This window comes from Sciurus vulgaris (genome assembly GCF_902686455.1).
Source record: "Sciurus vulgaris genome assembly, chromosome: 3".
NCBI classification, from domain to species: domain Eukaryota; kingdom Metazoa; phylum Chordata; class Mammalia; order Rodentia; family Sciuridae; genus Sciurus; species Sciurus vulgaris.
In genome coordinates, this window is record NC_136463.1 from 169,801,730 (window position 1) to 169,823,100 (window position 21,371).

A 21,371-nucleotide genomic window follows, 5' to 3' on the forward strand; every position below is an offset into this window, starting at 1 on the left:
GGTGACCCTGGGCCAGTCTTGCCCTCTCTGAGCTTCCATCAATTACTGGGAGCTGGGTGTCCCCCATCCTGCCCAGGGATCACAGCCGAAAGGAACTGTCAAGGCAGGTGCAGGGCAGCGGCAGGGACCACATGGTGGTGACGATGGCGACAGCAGCAAGGTCGTTGCTGCTGCCGTTACCATCATGAAGCTCAGGGTGGGCTCCAGGCCATGTGTTCTTTGGCTAATTCTAACTGGCAGGAACTGTGACTGTCACGGTGGCAGAGATGAGGAAACTGAGCCTTGGACAGGGTCAGCGCTTGCCCAAGGTCACAAGGTTAGTGAGTGACAGTCAGGACGTAGACTCAGGCTGCCTGAACTCAGGGCTCTTTATCATCTGCCTTAGAGGCTCCAGCCAGCAGCCCCTCCACCCAACCCGCACACCCCGGCCTGCTGTCCTCTCCTTGGGCCACCCAGCCTCCAACCTGTTGTGGCACTTCAGTGGGGCCCTCTGTTTCCCTTTGTCCCTTACTTCCCTCTGTCCCTTAGGACCCCTGGGGGTGCTCTGCTTCCCCCACGCCAGGGCACACACAGCCACAGCTGCACGCCCACCACATGCTTGCACACACACACACACACACACACACACACACAGGGGCACACCTTCGCACACAGAGACCCACCCACATGCTACACCCAGCACATTCACTTAAACTCCCACACATGCATACAGCTGCACACACAGGCATGATCAGAGGTGTACACACACACACTTCTGTACAGCTCCCATGCATATGTCCCAAAGATCTTGTAGTAGTATTATTTATTTTTGGTGCTGGGATTGAACTCAGGGATGTTTTACCAACGAGCTACATCCCCAGTCCTTTTGATGTTTTATTTTTGAGACAGACTCTCACTTAGTTGCTTAGGGCCTTGTTAAGTTGCTGAGGCTGGCCTTGAACTTGCGATCCTCCCACCTCAGCCTCCCAAGCCCCTGGGATTACAGGCATGCGCCACCACACTCAGCTTCAAGATCCACTCTGGCAGCCACTCTCTCCCACACAGGCACATACCCACATACACAGTGACACACTGGCACGCCTGTACATGCACACACACCCGCACACAGGCACACTCGTGATCTTCAGCCATGGGCACTAGCTGGGCACAGGCACCCACGGGCTGTCTGGGCAGGCAGAGCTGGACAGGTGTCCAACATGCCCCCCGGTGGTTGTTCCAAGGCGAGAGGCTGCTGGCTAATAATACCACAGCGCATTCCTGGCCGAGATAAGCGGCCCCAAGCATCCTCGGCACGTTCCGGCCTCTGTGTCTCACCCCTGTGGATTCCACCCACCCGCAGTGCGTCCTGGAGGAGCCGCAGAGGCCGGCGCCGCCAACACAGACGCCTTGGCCAGGGGCCTGCTATTCTCCCTTCTCTGCTTCTCCCTCTCCAGGGGCCCCAGACCTCTGTTGTCCCTCAGAGGCGTCCACACAGGGAAGCAGAGAGGCCTGGATTCAGTCTGAGAAGCGCCCACCGCAAGTCATTCTGCCCCTCCACGTGCACGCCACCCTCTCGGCTGGGCCAACACTGCTGCCAACGGCGCGAGTGCTCATTGCAGGGAGGCTGTGGGACCCCCTCTGCCAGGGGGCTCTGGCACCTATCTCACGATGTCCTCACACACCCTGAGATGTCAGTGCTATTGTGGCCACTCCACAGGTAGGAGCCCGAGGCTCACTGAGCCAGGATGGCCAGGAAGAGTCCAGAACTCCAACCCAGCTCTTCCAGCTCCGGAGCCAGGGCTCTTTCCATGACCTCAAATTATCCTCCCTCCTCGCCAACTTGTCGAATCACATATTTTCAGCAGCCCTGGGTAGATCAGGGACAGCGATCTTTTTCCTGTGGGGTGGAGGGGACCTAGTGTTCATTAGATGCTCAGGAACTGGGGACTCAGTCCCACACAACAGTGATACCCCCACTAAGTGTCAGGCATTCGGGGTTCATTCTGGGGCCTCTGAAACTGTCTTGAGGTGGGAGGAGTGTCCCTGGAAAAGGGGAAAGGACAAGAGCTCCGAAACGCCTGAATCACAGAGGGCTCTGGAGGAATCTTGGGGGGCCTGAGGATGAGGAAGGGGTTCCTCTGCCCAAGGTTCAAGAGGGAGGGGTCTTTGCATTTTAGGGCTGAGGGTGCAGACTGGGACCTCGGGAACAGAGCAGGACCCAGAGAATGGCAGAACTCACAGCAACACAGAAAGCGGAGAGTGACAAGGACAGAGGCTCAGGGCTGTGTGGTTCTGAGTCCGTGTGTGACACACACACTCACACAGGACTGTGAGCGCACGCACACACACACACGCACACAACCGAGCCTCCATGTCCCTGTGGGCAACTGGGTCTGGTCTCAAGCTGTTGGGTACGTCTCAGATGAGACCTACGGGACCAGAGAAGGGCTATGACTTCCTGAAAGGTGCCCGGGAAGCCCTTTCCAGCTCGAGGGTGGAAAAGGGCCAGTACCCCCCAGCTTCTGCTTCCCAAAATGCAAACACACCACCCAGCAGATCCCAGGTGCGAGATGTCCTAAGCCAAGGGAAGAGAGGAAGGAAGCAGGGTTGGGGACCCTGGGAGTGACCTTCCCAAGGAGACACGAGGGGTCTGGAGGGTCAGAGCCGCCTCCCAAGCCTGAGCAGGCGACAGCTCGGAGAAGCGGGACTTTGCCTGGCAGTGAAAGCCCAGGGCACAGGGGAGCTGGGCCACAGAGGGGAGCGAAGAAGGGTGGGCTCTCACACTGTCACCCGGGCCAGCCAGACCCCCACCCTGTGAGGCAGCTGTGTTTCCCAGAGCCAAGCGACCCCATGGCCAGTGCTGCCAGCTGGCCCCACTCTGAGAAAGCCAGTCAGCCTTCCATGGACATCCAGGGACACCGTACTCATCGAATGGGGCATCCGAAGGTCAACCAAGGGGGCTCCCCGCGGCCCCAGGCTTCACCCCAAAGCGCTGCCCTCCACCCACTGTCTCTGGACAGGCACAGTCAAGGCCAGGGTCAGGAGGCTGGGGAGCAGAGAGGGCCCGACATGGGCTCCTGACTTCATCAGCTGGGAGCCTGGAGGGAAGGCAGATGGCGGGAGGACAGAAACTAGGAAATGCGGACGCCTCGGAAAAAATCATCACATGTCATCATTACCTGGTGGAAAGACGGGCAGTGCCGTCAACACCTGATTATCACCCCAACAGACGGCTGAACGCAGCGTCATTCCCAGCCCATCTGCCTGACTCAAACCAACCGACCGAAACAAGATGCTTTTGAGATAATCAGGGAAAATTGAACACAGATGGGGTAGTAGCTGACCTCAAGAAATTATTAATAATTATGTTAACTGGGATAATGGTATTACCATAATAGTAAAATAAAAAGTCCTTATCTGTTAATGATACATGCTGAAGTATTTAAAGCGAAATGATCTAATGTCTGGGATTTGCTTTAAAAACACTCCAGCATAAAAATAAATAAATGGGGGAAGGAGGGAAGGAGCAAAATAGATGAAATAAAAACAGCAAAGAGTCGGTGGTTGTGAAGCAGGGGATGGGCGCAAAGCCGTTCATTACGCTATTCTTGTGACTTCTGTATCTATTTTAAATTTCTCATTAAAAAAAAAAAACTGACACACCTCAAAAAAAAAAAAAAAACAGGAAGGAAGAGTTCATGGGACCCTGTGTTTCCTAAAGTGTGAGGTGCAAGATGTTTGTAATGGGAAATATGTATGGCTCGACAACTCTATTTATTGATTCATTTTATTCATTCATTTATTTATTTATTTGATGCTGGGGGATTGAACTTGGGTACTCAACCACTAAGCCACATCCCCAGCCCTTTTTATTTTTTATTTTGAGACAGGGTCTCGCTAAGTTGCTGAGGCTGGCCTTGAACTTTGGATCCTCCTGCCTCTGTTGTCACTGGGATGACAGGCATGCGCCTCCATGCCTGGCAACAATTTTATTTTGATATTTGTAAATACCAAATCGTGTTTCACAGCACGAAGGGAACAACAGTGTAGACAGTGGTTTGGTGACATGGTAAAGGCCTGCCTGGCAGCAGTCAGGAAACCTGCAAGCTTCCCCAAACTGCCCCAAGGGGAACAGGACAGTCCCACCAGGAGGCATACACGCTCCGCCCAGACCCTCCTGTGCATCCTGAAAATGCAGGCCCCCTGCTGTGCCTGAGCACAGTCACAGAGAACCAGGCTAGCAGGGGCAGACCCCAGGATGGAAAGTTACTAAGAACAATGACAAGTGCTACTACACCTCCAGAGCAGCTCTGGCCTGACTCTCCCTCCATTGCCTCCCACCCCCACGGAGCCCTCAAAGGCAGCACAGCATTTGCAGAAGGGGGAGTGTGGCCAAGGAGGATGGAGGACCTTCTCAGGCCCGAGGCCAGTGGATGGCAGAGCCAGGACTGGGCCCTGAGTCTAATGCCCAAGTCCATGCCCACTGAAGCTCACAGGGCAAGCAGATAAGGAACCCAGCAGGAGCCAGGCCCAGCAGAGCCCGAAGACAATGAAAGGGTTGGAAAGAAGGCAGGACAGGAAGGAGAGAAGCAGGTGCGCCTGGGTGGCACAGCAGGTCTAGAGGAACTGGACGGTTATTACACAGACGGGGAAAGATGACAGCAAGTTGAATGGAAGTTAGATCAGGAGGGGAACTGGAAGTTAAAAAGGGAAAGCCAGGGGGCCTTGGTCAAAATTTCACATCACACTTCTATGCTTTGGGCTCGAATTATGCCAACCCAGTAAGGGAACATAGGCTGTTGCATGTCTCCTGGAAGGCTGTCAAAATGTATTTGATTAATAAAAAATGGAGAAACCAGGCAAGGTGGCACATGCCTATAATCACAGCTACTCAGGAGGCTAAGGCAGGGGAGGATCGCAAGTTCACAACCAGCCTGAGCAACTCAGCAAACTCTGTCTCAAAAAATAAAAAGGGCTGGGGACACAGCTCAGGGTAGGGTACCCAATCGGCAACATCAGGGAGAGAGAAAGAGGCAGAGACCAGTGTATTTCTTAAGCTGAGGCTCCCAGGGGAAACTTTTATAAAAGGGTCCATTCACTGCTCATGCAGAGGGTAAAACAGGCCTGAAGACAAAGGGGTTCAGGCAATGTTCTGGAAAGGGCTGCCCGCTGGCCCAGGATTCTACCTTCATACCTCTAGGAAACTGGGGATTGAATGACAAGGGACACAAAACTTTCCACAAAGGTCTCCACACCTGGGAGATCCCATTCATTGTTCCTGACAGCAGAGATGTCCCAGGGACGCCCGGGCCCTCTGGTCTCCTGTTCTTGCATCTTCTCTCAGGACTGTGATCCTGAGTCCTGGGTTGAGACAGGCTAAAGGGAACCCAGTGCTATGATGTGGGAGGAGGAGGGGGATTGAGACCTTAGCATCATGGGGGTCCTGCCTCTGCCCATTCCTTAGCTGGGTGATGCCAAGCCAGCAACTTGACTTCTCTGAGCCTGGGTTGGCCCTTCCTCCCCACCTTGCTCTCTCTACTAAAACGAGGAGCAATAATAATAATAATTACTAATTATTTCCTCATGGGTGTTTTGAGACTTTATTGACAGAATCCATATAAAGTGCTCAGCATGAAACCTGAGGCCTAATTGCTTGATAAATGCTAAGTGCTCTTATTTTCAGCATCATAGTTATGAACTAGACCATCAGTGATTCCCGCTGGGGTCCTTGGGTGTTCAAGTCTCATGAGACTGGCTGGAAGGAAGTGGCAGGGTGGGCAGCAGCCATCTGGACCTGGAGGCAGCGGGACACTCTGAGTGTGGAGGGCCAGAGAGTCTGGCCTCAGCCTCCTCCACTCAGGAATGCGGCCTGCGGCTGGGGTGGGGGTAAGGGGAGATGCCTGGCCGCTGAGGTCAGGCCCCGCAGGAGCTGGCAGAGTGTTTATCACCATCCTCCGTGTGAGGGGAGGGAGGGGCAGGTGGGGCAGTGGGGAGCCAGGAGCCCTCCGCAGGGCCACCTGCGCAGCCCTCAGCCACCCCAGGTCAGGGTCAGGAGACCCCGCCAGTTCTGCACTACCTCCTCGCCCCCACTCATCACCCCAGATGGAAACAGGGCACCGTTTAGCAAGCTCTTCACAGAACTGAGCACATCCATTATCCCCATGTTACAGATGAGGAAACTGAGGCAGAGGTGGTCAAGCCTGCTGCCTAAGGATGCTCACTAGTCCCATCTCCTGGTGATGTCCCAGGGGAGGATCCAGGGAGGGCACATGAAAACAGACATGGTCTCAAGGGGACATAGTTGGTGCGCACTGATTTACCCAAGGACAGTGCAAGGCAGGCCGCACTCCAGGATTCTCCTTCCAGGTCCCAGCAGCTTGGCTTACCCCGGCCCCCCACAGACACAGCGCCAGGCAGCGCAGGAAGGTTCTGCCTTCCCCAGCCAAACAACCACTTCTGGTTTGGAAATCCCATTAAGGGGGTCTAGACTATTGCTTCAGTCCCCTGGTCCCCCTTCTGATCTCCCCAAAGAAGGCACCTCCTCAGAGCTGACCCAATTCCTCCTGCTGCATTTCAGCCTATCCTCCTAGGTTGTCCTCCATGAAGACCAAGACAAGCACCCCGTTACCCTCAGCGGCCATCCCTGTACCAAGGCTCCAAGGCCTCAGTTCCCCTCATAGAAAGGACAATGGACACCCAGGGAGGTGGAGGGTGGCAAGGCCCCATGGGAGGGCGCTGGGATGTGTTCAGGGCTCTTCCCTTACATGAAGGCCCCTCTCTTCTTGGCTTCCACATCTCCTCCCCAAATCCAGGCAACACCAGGCATCCCCACGTCCCTCCCTCCTCCCCACAGCCTGGAGAACCACAGGGCCCTCGACCCACTGGGGAGCCTTGCTCAGCTTTGGTCCTCCTGCTGCTTCTACTGAGTCTCCCTGGCCTCAGTTCCTACCCAGGGTGTATTTCACACGTGTGCACACGAGGGCACACTCGAGGGCACACTCGGGGGCACACACATGCATAGGCACACAGGCACCTGCCCTGCAGCTGCAGTCCCTACCGGGCTCTGGAGTCAGCCACTCTGTCCCCTCGGGTTCTCTCTTCCAAGCTGATCAGAGGAAGGAACCAACCACCTTAGCCTCTCCTGGGAGGGGAGTGTCCCAGGTGTGTCCCCAGAAGGAATGAACAATGCAGGTTGGGGTGTCCCTTCTGGGTCCCGGAAGTGCCTGAAGCCACACCCCAGGGCTGGGCGTTCCCACTCAGGCTTCAGAGGCAGACATCCAAAATCCTCTGAGCACCCCACTGCACGCCACTTAAAACAGTCACGTGCATCCCACTTTACAGATGAAAGGGAGGATTTGCCCAAACTCAGAGAGGTCAAATTTGGAACTTAAAAAGGGCTGGACCAGAATGACATGCTTCCATCCCAAATCAGTCCCCAATCTTGTGTTGAAGGTTATAAGAGCCCAAACTAAGGTGTCCTGGAGAAAAAATTCCCCTCAAGCATGAGCAACAGCAGCCCTGCATTTGCAGACCCTGAAGCCCGCCCATACAACACGTTTCTGAGTATCTACATCCTGGGGCTTCTCAAAGAGAGGCTGACATCTGTGGGTCCCATCTCAAGGGACTCCTGCTGGCCTTGGCTGGGTCGGTTTGATCCCTGGGAAAATCACTGAGGCTCTGGACTATAGAGAATGATCCACACGACACAAGTCAACATCAAATATAAAGGGGGAGAAAAGAGAGTTACAGTTACAATAAAGTTCACATTAATAAATGTAGAAGGAGCCAGGCCCCGTGATGCAGGCCCATAATCTCAGCTGGGGAGGCTGAGGCAGAGGATCGCGAGTTCAAAGCCAGCTTCAGCAAAAGTGAGGTGCTAAGCAACCCAGTGAGACCCAGTCTCTAAATAAAATGTAAAATAGAGCTGGGGATGTGACTCAGGGGTCGAGTGTCCCTGAGTTCCATCCCCGATACCAATAAATAAATAAATAAATAAATGTAGAAGGAGTGATGAACATAGAAGAATCAAACCAACCTGAACTGAGGGCTGCTCTTCAACATACCTGACCAGCTCTCCTTCAGAACAGCCACAGGTTCAAGAAACAAAAAAAGACTGAGGCACTGTCCCAGACTGGATGAGGCCAACTGACCCAAGCAGTCCTGGAGCCCAGGTCTGGAGAAGGGCTATAGAGGAAGCACTGACCAAATTCTACTAAGATCTGCAGATGGGCGAAGGGCATCAGGTCCATGTCAATCTCTTGGTTTTGACAACGGTACAACAAACAGGTACGAAAGAGGTGGACGTGGAGAAGGGGATTATACAAATTCTGTTCCATCCCCTGAAAATAACAAGTAACCCCTCATCACCACCCCACCCCCACCAAATAATTAAAACTTGGAACCTAATGAAGACACAGATTAGGGTCAGAATAGCCTGAGGACAATTAAAGAATTAAGTCCCCAGAGGGGGAAAGTAGTTCGACCTATGAAGTTTCCAGAAGCCCCGAGGAATCAGACAAGGGATGCTCAAGTCGTGAGAGGCCCGTGGAAGAGAGCAGACCTCCCAGGGAGCAGAGAACATGTGCCTGGCGAGGGATAAGGAGACACAGGTGCTCCTGCTCTGGGATCATCGGAAAGCCAGACCCAGCACCATCGCCACCGCTGTCACAAATCACTGGTTTCCACGCACCAGGAGCTGCAAAGCACCCTCCATTCCCAGCAAATTCAATCCTCACCTCGATCCTCCAGGCAGGATTTATGAGCCCAGTTGATAGATGAGGAAGCCAGGAACCAAGCACTTCAGAAAATGATCCAAGGTCACTAGGCTGTAAGCAGGGGTGTCAGGAAACAAATCTGCTTTGATTCCCATGCCCTTAGATCTTAAAACAAAGAGAACTTGATGTTTCCAGTCCAGCCTTCCTCCCCATGACACAAAATGGCTGCTGAGAGCTCACAACTTCACAAGACAGCCCAGATCAGGGGGGACCATTGTCTTCCCCAGAGGGTCTGGAAACCTCCGTAAAGCATAATATGATGGACGAGTCTGCACTCATTTCCTCCACCCAACCCAAGGGCAGTCGTTGCCCTGAGACTCCATTCACAGGGGAGTGCCAATAATAATTGCTGGCATTTATCATATTCTTCTAATCATGTTTGTATGCATTAACTCACTTAATTCTCACAATAATCTATGAAACAGTGAAGGTCAAGAACTCAAGTTACAAAGAGGCTAGACAACTTGCCGAATATAGATATAGCGAGCATGAAAGGAGTCAGACCCCAGACCTGGGACAGCTCAGACTCTCCTCAAACCTCTCCCTAAGTCTGGGTTCGATTCTGGGGTCCTGGTCCCCACCTTACTGCCACATGAGCTCCCTGCTCAGCCATCTGAGCCCATTTCCTCTCTTGGACACTCGTGATCATGTACCTATCTTTTAAAGTGTCCTTTGAAGTTCGGATTAAATGAGCCTGTGGGTGCAGGGATATCTGATCTCTGGAGGCTGTGGGCTGATGGGGAACCCAAGCCAGCATGAGCTTCCGTGTGCCCAAGAGTGCCCAAGAAGGTCCTGAGCTCCCTGTTGCTCCTCCCACCACCGTGAACCGCAAGTGACCTCCCTCCCCCGCTTCCTCAAACAGAACCTGGTTTGAACCCAGACACCCCTGGATGCCCTCGCTTGGGTGCCCAGGGCCAGGGCCAGTGGCAGCAGGCCCGGGGGGTTAATCTGTGACTCACTCTGTGTCCGGGACCCATGCACTCCTAATGGCCCCCTGCGGACACCCCACCCTGCCTGCCCTCCTCAGGGGGTGGAGGAGACTAGCCAAGTCACTCATCAGCCAGGGGCCAGAACCCCCTGAAGGAGAGCAACAGCCTCATAGGTCCTTGGCAGGGTGGAGCAGGAAGAAAGAACTGGCCAAGGAGGAGACTCGGGGCAGCAGGTGGCTGCAGGTCTGGGAGTCCATGGGGGGCCATGGAGCTGGCCTGGCCTGGGGCCTGCTGGATTTCTGGGCCGTTTAGCTGTTTGTTATTTCTGGAGCACTTAGCACGTTATTATCCTAGGATCTCAGAACAATAGAAAAAGTTATCTGTGGAGCAAAGGCCTACACCACCTGCCAGGACCTTACTTACATCTTCTCTAATCCTCGTACCAGTATCGATATGTTGTTAGCAAGATGTCCATGTCACCATTTGTTTGGAAAGTCTCCATAGCATTTATTCATTCTGCTCATTGGAAGTGCAGTTGTCAAGGTCACCAGTTTTTAAACCAATGAGGAAACCAGACTTCAGAGGCTGAGTGACGTCCCCAAGGTAACACCTCTCGCCTCCTGTACACAACAGAGGCAGGACCCATCCAGCCCAAGGTCAGAGGGGCTCCGAATTTCCCACCATCTGTCCTGCCATCCCAGCTCAAGGATGAAGACTGAAGCTTGGTCTCCAGGTGGAGCCCCGTAGGAGAGGATCTCCCCAGGTGGTGTCTCAGGGCCCCCCGTCAGGACCAGCAGCTTCTCTCAGCCACAGTGGGCGTCCCAGGAGGCTGGGGGCTGTATTCCTAGCTGCCATGCTCACCACACCCAGGAACTGACAGCACACCAGCAAACACCTCCTCTCCCTGCTCAGCATCTTACAGATGAGGAAACTGAAGCGGTCCCCATGGTACTGGCTAAAAGTAGCCAGGGAAGCTGGAGGGGACAGGAGTCCCTCCCCTGACAGGGCTTCTAAATCGTACAGGTTCCTCTGCCCTCCACCTCACACCACAGACCCCTACCTTCACTGGATCCCTCTCGAGCTAGTGGGGCTTTGCTGGCCTTTGTTCCCCCTAGCGTATTCCACCGTGTGCCCTGTTCCACCAGGACCCCAGGAGTTCCCTCTTCTTTCTCCCTCTCATCTCCAATTCTCTACCTCCCACGTGCCCATCTCTCTGCTCTGGTCCCCCTTCCTCCCCTTTCTAACTCGTACAGCCTCCCAGCGGCAGTGAACCCCCATGTGATGTTTACACAGCCCCAGAGTCAGGAACGCCAAAAAATATGAGACCTTTTGGGAGCCACATTCCAGGAAAATGAGAAGCCAGTCATAGCTCAGTGTCACTTTCTCTCCCGCCCCCTGCCTCCCTCCTCCCTGTTGTCGGGGAGCAGGGTGTGTGTGTGTGTGTGTGTGTGTGTGTGTGTGTGTGAGAGAGAGAGAGAGAGAGAGAGAGAGAGAGAGAGAGAGAGAGAGAGAGAGAGAGAGAGAGAGAGTGCATGCCTACTTATTAACCCCTGCACATCATGCACATCAGTCCACACTCCACTGCATTAGAGAGAACTTCAGGAGGATGGCAGTGGGGGGGGGGGGGGCGGGGTTTTACAACTTTTTAAAAATAAAGCATCAAGGAAATGGCTCCCAAGTCCCCCCTTACCCTAGATCCCCATCCCAGGCAAAGCAGAAGCCAGGGAACAGAGCCTGGGGGAATCAGTCACTTCTAAGGGGCCTGCCTCTGGTGGAGTCAAGGAGGGGCTTTCCCACACAAACACAGGCTCTCCAGGTGCTGTCAGGGGACCCGGCAGCAGTCATTGGGGATGTCAGAAAATATGCAGATTTGGGGGCCCATACCCAGACTACTGAACAGGGCAGAGGGGCAGGAAGATGCTCCACAGTCCCACCAGGTGACACTGAGACTTCCTGGCAGGCAAGTGACCATGGCTCTTTTTAGTGACGAAGCCTCAGCCACAGAAAGTAGAGGCCAAGTAGAAGAGAGGTCCCTGCAGCAGAAAGGGCTTTGGAGCCAGGCACTTGGGCCTGAGCTGGCAGCCCGCTCCCTGCCTGCCAGCCACGTGGCTGGCTCGGGGCATTTCACCTCAATATTCTCATTTGGAAGTGCGACCAGTCACCTCTGCTTTACATGTGGTGTGTCAGGGACTGAGATGAGTGTCAAGTAGCCACCATGCAGGGGAAGCTCGATAAACAATGGTACAAAGTATTATGATGGAAAATCCTGTGAGAGCAAGGAGAAGGAGGATCTTTGAATTGGTCGACAAGATTGGCAAACCCTTAGCTTCACTAGCCAAGGGGAATAAAAAAAGACTCAAATTACTGGAATCAGAAAGAGAGGAGTCATCGCTACCTGCATTACAAAAATTTAAAAAAGCTACAAAAATAGAAAGAAATCTGAGAAATACTATGAATAACTGCAAACCCAAAAAAGTTCAATACCTGAAACGAAATGGACAACTTTCCTAAAAAGACACAAACCACCAAAACTGACCCAAGAAGAAATAGAAAAGCTGAATAGACCTATAACTAATAGAAGGAATTAACAATCAAAAATCCCCACACAAGCCGAGTGCGGTAGTGCACGCCTGCAATCCTAGCGGCTCGGGAAGCTGAGGCAGGAGGCTCGCAAGCTCAAAGCCAGTCTCAGCAACTTAGCATAAGCAACTCAGGGAGACCCTGCCTCTAAATTAAAAAATCCAAAAAAGGACTGGGGATGTGGCTCAGTGGTTTAGTGCCCCTAGGTTCCATCCCTGGTTAAAAAAAAAAAAAAAAAAAAAAAATCACACATAAAACAAAAGCCCAGACCCAGGTGGATATACAGGAAAATTCTACCAAACATTTAAAGAATTGATTGTTCACAAACTCTTCCAAAAGGTATAAAAGGAGCCAGGCACAGGGGCATTCACCTGTCGTCCCACCTAACCAGGAGGCATAATAGGCAGGATCACTTGAATACGGCAGTCCCAGGCCAACCTGGGTGACACCATGAGTCACTATCTCAAACAAGAAAAGTCGCTAAGCTGTAAATCCCAACTTCTCAGAAGGCTGGGGCAGGAGGATCCAAGTTCCAGACCTCCTGGGCAACTTCATGAAACCCTATCTCAAAATAAATAAATAAATAAATAAAATAATAGGGAAAGACAATCTACAGAATGGCAAAAAAAAAAAAATTCAAATCACATATTTGATAAAGGATTAGTATCTTGAACGTATAAATAAGTCTTTTAACTCAATAATAAAAGACAAATAACCCAATTTTTTAAGTGGGAAAAAAAATCTGAACAGACATTTCCCCGAAGAAGATGTAAAAATTAACAACCAAAAAGCACAAGAAAAGATGCTCAACATGATCAGTCATCAGGGAAATCAAAGCAAAACCACAGTGATGTGCAACTTCACACCCACTGGAAAGGAAGGAACCAAGCTGTCAGACAGCAGCCAGTGCAGCTAAGAAGGTGGAGGTGTTGGAACCCTCATCTGCGCTGGGAGAGATAGAAAATGGTGCTAAGGGATTGAATTGTGTCCTCCGAAAAAACAAACAAACGAATGATATGTTCAAGTCCAAAGCCCCAATACCTCAGGATGTGACTTCATTTGGAAACAGTGTCTTTTCAGAGACGATAGTTAAACTGAGGTATCCAGCATGATGAGTCTCTGCAAAACCGTCAACGGAGACAGGCAGACACAGCGGAAGGATGACGTGAGGACTCAGAGAGAGCCTCACGTGAAATGGAAAATCAGAGCGATGTATCTACAAGTCCAGAAACACCAAAGGTTGCTGGCAAAGTCCCAGAAGCTGGGAGAGGCAAGGAAGTCCCCTTACCGCTCCCAGAGGTGCCTGGCCTTGATGTTGGACTTCTGGCCTCCAGAACTGAGGTGACAAGGTCCACTGTTTAAAGCCACCCAATTTTGGCACGTTGTCATATTGGCCCAATACAAGCTAGTTTGGGAAACAGACTAGCTATTCTTTAAAAAAAAAAAAAAAAATTGAACCTAGCTCTCCCGATGCCCCATAATTCCACTCCTAGTTTACACACCAAAGAGAATGGAGACACGAATCCACACAGAAGTCTGCCCAGGAGTGTGCGCAGCAGCAATGTTCACAAGAGCCCAAAGGCGAAAACACACTGACTGTCCTTCAAACCGATGAATGGGAGAGTAAGAGGCGGTATACTCCTATAACGGAATATTCCTAAGCCACCAAAAGAAATGAAGTTACAACCAGATGCACCTTGGAACCACTATGCTGAGGGAAAGAAGCCAGTTACTGAGACCACGGAGTCTACCATCCCACGAGATGGAACCTCCTCAGTAGGCCAAGATCTAGAGACAGGAAGTAGGAAGAGGTTGCTTAGGGAAGGGCGGATGGAGAGATGGAGGATGGCGGGTGACAGCTCAAGCATATGGGTGACTTTTCAAGGGGATGAAAATGCTCTAAAATTGTGGTGATGCTCACACGAAGTCATTTCACTAGACACTTTGAACTGGATGAACAATATAAAATGCAAATCGGAAGTTGAAAGTGGTTCCCCAAAAACAAAAGCAAGGCAGGCCCTCAAGCCCAGAAGGCACTTTTAAGGATATGACGTTGTACTCAGGGCCACTAGAAGAACGGACAGATCTTCAGAAGCTGTGGAGCAGAGTGACTCAAATACAGCTGCAAAGGAGACTCACATGGGAAGTTTTATTTAAATAAACTTTATTAAGATGCAATTTACATGCAGTAAAATATGCCCCCTGCAAGAACACAGTTCAGTGAGTCTGGACAGCTGTCTGCACGCAGATAACTACCACAGTCAAGGTATAGAACCCTTCTGTCCCCCAACACGTCCCTTCACGCTCCTCAGCAGCCAATCTTCCCACCAGCCCAGTTGCTGGTGACTACTAATCTGCTCTTTGTCACTAGAGTTTTGCCTTTTCTAGGAGTTCGCAAAAATGGAATGACCCAGTCTGAGCACTTCTTGGGTCTGGCTTCTCTCACTCATCATGATGCTTTTTAGACTCTGCTGCCATGCTGCTGTGCACAAGAGTAGCCTGTTCCTCTTTGTCGCTGGGTGGTGTCACGCTGTACGCCAGGTCACAATTTGTTTATCCATTAACCTGTTGTGGAATATTGGGCTCTTTCCAGGTTGGGGCTCTTGTGAACAAAACTGCCATGAATATTTGTGCACAAGTCACCCTGAGGACGTGTTTTCCTTTCTCTTTGGTAAATACCTCAGAGTAGAATTGCCGGGTCACAGCGCCAGTATATACGGAACTTTAAAATAAAGAGCCAAGCTGTTTCCAGAATGGCTATACCATGTCACATTCCCACCACTGGTGACACTGAAAAATTCCAATGCCCAGGTCAGACACCAAACCAACTGAATCTGGGGAGCAGGGCCCAGGCAGCTATAGGTACATGAATAGACAGAATAGATTTATATATAAATGCACACATACATGTTTTGAATTTTTTTGTTTTGTTTTTTGTTTTTGTTTGTTTGTTTTCTTGGTATTAGGGATGCTAGGGATGACAGGGTACTCTGTCACTGAGCTACATCCCTAGACCTTTTTTAATTTCTGAGACAAGTTCTCACTAAGTTGCTGAGGGCTTCACTGGTTTGCTGAGATTGACCTCAAACTTGAAATCCTCCTGCCTCAGCCTCTGGAGTGGCAGGGATTCCAGGCAGACACTGCTGTGCCCAGCTAGGCAGCTGTGTTTCAGAGCATCCAGGTGATTCCACTGTATAGACCAGCTCTCAGACCACTGCCGTGGCTCTCGGGCACCATGAGGCAGGCAGAAGAGCCAAACACATGCGGCATTCACCTTCATACCTTCCCTGCTCTTCCCTGATAAGGGAGAGAAGAGGCAAAACCCATGCAAGTATCTCGTCAGGGACCATGACCCTCTGTAAGCTCTGCTGGGGCCTCAGATTCTCCCCGCCTTTCATTAGATGGAAGAAAGTAGGAAAAGTGAAACAAAGTCAATAACAGCAGCCTTTTCAGCACTGAGTTTTGAGCTTGTCATTCTTGGTGTTCATAAAACCCTACAAAATAAGTCCCCTTATAATCACCTTGTTACGGGTGAGGAAACCGGGACTCCCGGTCACACAGCAAGTTACTGATAAAGTTGGGATTTAAACTCAACAGTCGGTCTCCAAGGCCAAAGCTCTTAAACAGCGCACTGGCTCCGAGCCCTCAACAGGTCCCGGGGTCAGGAGCCCCCTCCCATCCAGCTGCAGTAGCCAGAGAACACCAGCCCCGCCCCACCGCAAGCTGCACAGGAAGGCCGCAGGTGTGTTTAGGGGAGACTAGCAGGAAAGGCGATGTGTGATACGACTGCAAGGTGGGGGCTCATTATGGGATTTCCTCTCCTTTCAAGCTTGAGGGATGAGATTTAAGCCCCTCTGGTAGAGGGGAGGAGCTCAAGGCCTTCTGCAGGTTCCTTCCTCCACCCCAGCTGCTCCCGGGTCAGGAGGCGCCAGGCCTGGAAGAGGCTAGGAGGGCTGAGGAGGGCAGCCAGGAGACCAGAAGAACTGCCCTCAGCCGGGCACCAGCGGCTGCTTGGTCCTGTCCTTTCACTGCCGTCTGACCTGGAGTGGAGCAAGGGGCCGCCACCAGCAGCAACTGCTATTCCAAAACAAGGGGCACATCAGGAATGAGAATGGCCTCTCTTAAAACTATCTGGGGATTAGGGGAACCCGAGGGTTTGCCACGTAGGAACTTTCGGTACTATCTTTGCAACTTTTCTGTAAATCTAAAACCATTCTAAAATTAAAAGTTGACTTAAAATAACAAATACATAAACACAACGATGTGGAGTTTGTGGGGTCAGATAGCGGGAGATGGAAGAGAAAGGCAAAACAAGAAAATCTGCTGGGTACACACACCAAGCATGGGCTAAAATAAAAGTGAAGGCAAATCCTGGGCCAGTCACTGTAAATCCTCAATGGGAGTGAAACAGGGGGAAAATAAAGACCCCAGGAGACAAGAGGGTGGGAACAAAGGGCGGCTTAGATCTAAGGCAACAGGAGGAGACTGGGGTCTCAGATCCAAGGTAGACTCCAGTGCGCAATCATACCTGCCTCTCGCTCTCTCTTCCCTTCTCACCTGGTCCCCGCCCATCTATCCCAGGGCAGAGCCAGAAATCATGTAGAAGCCCACTGGGCCAAGTTGCCATAGGCCAAGCTGGTTACTCTGACTGGGCCTCAATGTTGAACCTGCAAAATGGAGCTACCATGAGCCCCACCCACCTCCCAGGACGACGAAGACGAAAGAAAACATCTTCTGGATTCTGTGTAGATACAGGTGGCTGAAAGTCCAAGGCAGGTTTGTTTGCTACAGCCCCACACTGGAAAGAACCCAAATGGCAATCAACAGTGGACGGATAAATAAACCGTGGTGGAGTCACAGAGTGGCATACAACATGGCGGTGAAGAAGAGGCCACTGGCTCCCAGCAAAACAGAGACGAACCTCCCAGACATCATGTTGCGTGAAGTGACCCCCACACAAGCGAACATGCCGTATGTCCCAATTGATATGAAGTTCAAGGACAGGCAAAACTCAGCTCAGATGATGGGGGTGAGAAGAGCAACTGCCTTCAGGGGTACTGATTTAGCGGGGATCAGGACTGCCTCTGGGGTGCTGCTCCTCCAACTCAGTCCAGTTCTTATCTATGTACAGATTATTTATTTTATTTTCTTATTTTCGACACTGGGAATTGAATCTGAGGATGCCTCACCACTGAGCTGTACACCCGGGCCTTTTTACTTTCTATGTTGAGGCAGGGTCTCCAGGTTGCCGAGAGCCTTGATAAGGTGCCAAGGCTGGCTTCAAACTCATGATCCTCCTGCCTCAGAGTCTCCTTTTTAACATTCTGCACTCCATCCTTCTCTTCCTTTATCAGCACTTCTGCTATGGACCAGGCACAAGTCTAGAAGCTGGGGGTGCAGCCTCTCTCTCAGCCGGCCTTTGCGCAATTGAGACACACGCAGCCTCTACTGTGAGCCAGGCACTGAGGCCCCGCCTCTCCTGACGCGAGCATCTTCTCTCAAGCTGGTCTAAGGGGCAAAGAGCTAGGCACAGAACATCCAGGCTCCTTCCCGGTCTTCACCTGTGGTTCCAAGGAAGGAGAAAGATGCCCATCATAGCTCAATGGACATTTAATCCGCTACAACCCAGTTCACATAGCTGGAAGGCGGCAGGAAGAAAGCTCAAACTCAGGTGTCTGATTCCTGCATCTGGCCCACCACACCACCTCCACAGCCTCCTGGAGCCAGGTCAGCAGGGTTCTCTCTCTAGGCATCTGCAGTAGTCAGGCTCCAAGATGGCCTGTTGATCCTTACCTCACGGTAGGGACACCCTTCTGTAGGTTCCTGCTGCACCGAACAGGACGACCTGTGCACCAGGAAGATAATGTAGAAATGATAGCATGTGACCTCCACGGCTGGGATACGAGGCTGGCATACAAGGCGGCTCCGCCTTGCTCTTCCTTGAATTGCTCATACACAGGAAACCAGCCACAGCATTGTGAGGACACTCAAGCAGCCTAGAGAGGGGTCCAAGTTTGGAAAAGGATTCCCCAACCCCATTCCAGCCATCAGAAGATTGAGCCCAGCCACCACCTCCAGTGCCACCTCATGAGAGGTCCCTGGCCAGACTTGGCCAGCTATGCCCCTTCCAAAGTCCCTAGCCTCAGAAAAACTGCATCATGACTGTCCGCTGCTGCTCTAAGCTGTGAAAATTGGAGTAATTTGTTATATCATATTGCTGCGTATAGGGTTAGGAATGTAGTTCAGTGGTGGGGTGCCTGCCTAGCATGCATGAGGCGCTGGTTCCAATCCCCAGTACCACACACACACACACACACAAAAACCCACTAATCTTAAAAAGATACAAACTTTCAGGTTGCTGTGCATAAATACCACAGCCGCCATCAGAGCCATGGGTTCACGCTTCAAGAAAGGTCCGGAAGGTGGAGTGTTAAGACATTCAGACCAGCCACTCACATGCAGGGTGACTGGAACGGCCTCATGTGGAGATGATCAAGAGCAGCAAGAAATTCCCAGTGGGCAGAAGCGTGGGGAAGAGATCAAGCAAAGCAGAAATCCTGGAGCCCGCTTTCCTCGAAGTTTCTCACGCACTTCATCCACCTCGGTAAATGAAACCACGTGCTTGAGCTGACTATCCCTCTCAGCCAGCACCCCAGTCAACAAGGCTCCTGGCTCTTCTGCACAATGTGTCCTAGAGGCGACCCCTCTCATGGCCCTTCCTGTGAGTGCCGGGGCCAAGCCACCAGCCCGACCCACGAGGCAGCATCAGCAGGATCTTGGCTCCCGTCCTGGCTCCGCCTGGGTGCCTGTCCATGGCGCGAGTGGTCTCCTCGCAGTGGAGATGGGATGACACCTGTCAGGCTCAGAACTCTGCAGTGTGCCCCACTTCTAAGCCACGCCACCTTCTTCCCAACAGGACAAGCCCATCCCACCCAGGACCCTCCAATTATCACGCGGCATCCCTAGAGTCCCACCTCACTTCCTCCAAGAAGTCCTCCTGGGCCACCTCACCTCGTCCTCTCTGACCCCTTGCTCCAACCTCATTCCTTCTTAACTTGTTTGCCCCCCCCCTTTTTTTTTTTTTTTTTTTTTTTTTGAGAGAGAGAGAGAGGGTCTCACTAAGTTGCCCAGACTGGCCTCAAACTTGTGATCCTCCTGCCTCAGCCTCCCAAGTCACTAGGATTACAGGCATGCACCATGGGGCCCAGCTTGTTTACCTGTTTATCATCTGTCTCCTGAGGGCAGAGATCTTACCTGTCTTGCTCCCGTAGAACAGTGTCCTGCACTTGGCAAGACCTTAGCCAACAGTTGTTAATGAATCCCATTTGGAAGTAAGGGGTGGATCAAGCCACCTCCAAGTTCAATTGGTCATAAAATCCAGAGCACAGAGCCCTGCTGTGTGCCCTGGGGCTCCTGCCCCGGCCAGCAGAAGGGAAAGTCAGAATGGTAGTAGAGCTGTGGTTTCAGGAGAGACTTGCCAGCTGGGCGGAGTCACACACACCAAAGGATCCCACTTCCCATAGAGGAAAATCCTATAAAAACCCCATCTGTCTGGCCACTGCCCTGCCAGTCTACCCTCTCCCCTCTTGGTGGGCCTCCTGGGCTGCACTGAGCAGGACTAATGCAGCCTGGCACATCCGACCCCCCAGGATGTGAGAATCGCCATGCAGGCCACACCCCCCAAAAGTCATCTTTGGCATCCCTCTGTCTCCACACACGAGGCTGCCCCCAACAAGGGGCCATCTGTGCCAGATCTCTCTAGGTCACTGATTCTCCCCCTTTCAGGTCCTACATGGCCAGTTCGTTCACCCCTCTTACTTCTATACTATCCTGTGTCGGCCAAGAGACGGGAGGTGGAGGAGGAAGGGCAGGTGGGATGGAGGATGTCCACAGGCAGGCAGGGAGGGGCCATTAGGAGGTACCAAGGCCGGGGGCAGTGGGCGGGGTCGTGGGGAAGCCACTCAACCTTATGATACCTCAGATTACCCATCTTTAAGACAATATGATATTTTGGCCTCTGTTTTATGCTCTAATGGAATTAAAAGAATAAAATCTCATAATGCATGTGAAGTGCTTTCTAAGGCATTTCACAAAGTGCTGTGCACATGCTCATTGCTATTAAGAGAAGCAAGAGCAGGAAGAGGGGTAGGAAGGCAGAGGCTGGAGAAGACCAAGAAATCTGGAAGCGTCTGGGGTTAAAAGTAGGAAACTGTTCAGGAAGAACAGAACAAGGAAGAGAATGGAGGGAGAAGCAGAAACTCACCACCTGAAGATAAGGCTGAAGGAGCCAGAAGAGCAGGACATAATACAAGGGGCAGAAAATTCACCATACTGATGTACCTACTGCAAGCCACAGGCCCTTTGCACCTCAGCTGGGTGAGAGCACATCCTGGAGTCTACAGCAGGGGAGAACACGACTCCACACCCCAGCAAGAAGTGTACACAGCTTAGGCAAGATCTCTCAGGAGAGAGCAGATTCCAATGGCATAACCCACGGCGCCCAGAATGCCAGTTCATACTCATCAAGGACTGTTTTTGAGCATCTACTATGCGTCAGGCACTGGGCTGGGCACTTTACACACATCATCTCATTTAATCCTCAGAACAGCCATATGAGGTAGGCTCCTTGTTCCCCCATCCTTGAGGATGAAACAGTTCAGAGTGGTGCATGAGTTGCTTAAGGCCACCCAGCAAATAGGAAGCAAGTGAGATGCACCACATCTGAGCCTCCACTGCTCCACATGCTCCTCTCTGAAGCATCCTCCCTCCAGAGCCTTCCTCCCTGAGCACCTTCCTGAAAGTTCAAGGGTGAAGAGCAAAAGAGGGAGAAGGGGCAGGGAGGGCAGAAGCAATGACAGGGAAAGGTGCAGAGCTGGCTGCATAGGAACGAGCAGGCGTGTAGCCCGGGCAGAGTGGAGCCTGGGCAGTCTCCTTCCCTAACTCACAGTTCACCCTGGTGTCCCCCCACAGCCCCATACTCCAAGAAGCGGACCTATGGCTCCTTTGTCCAGGTCTGAAAGGGTGCCTAGATCACCAGACGCGCTGATCCCTCCAGGCTCCGTGCTTCAGTTTCCCAGCCGGGAATCGCTGATGGGGAAACCGAGGGCTA

At 52.0% G+C, this 21,371-nt stretch overlaps 1 protein-coding gene across 14 annotated transcripts in view; it reads right to left on the reverse strand.

The window, feature by feature from the left end:
* TNS1 (tensin 1) overlaps nt 1-21,371 on the reverse strand; it is a 210,284-nt gene that overhangs the window by 137,221 nt on the left and 51,692 nt on the right. For 2 of the 14 annotated variants that reach the window (XM_079132541.1, XM_079132539.1), the window contains exon 1: nt 7,037-7,168. The exons of the other annotated variants lie outside the window; for them this stretch is intronic. The gene's annotated coding sequence lies outside the window, so the exon portion shown is untranslated. Of the gene's footprint in view, nt 1-7,036; nt 7,169-21,371 lie in introns of those variants that run through there. 14 annotated transcript variants of the gene reach the window in all.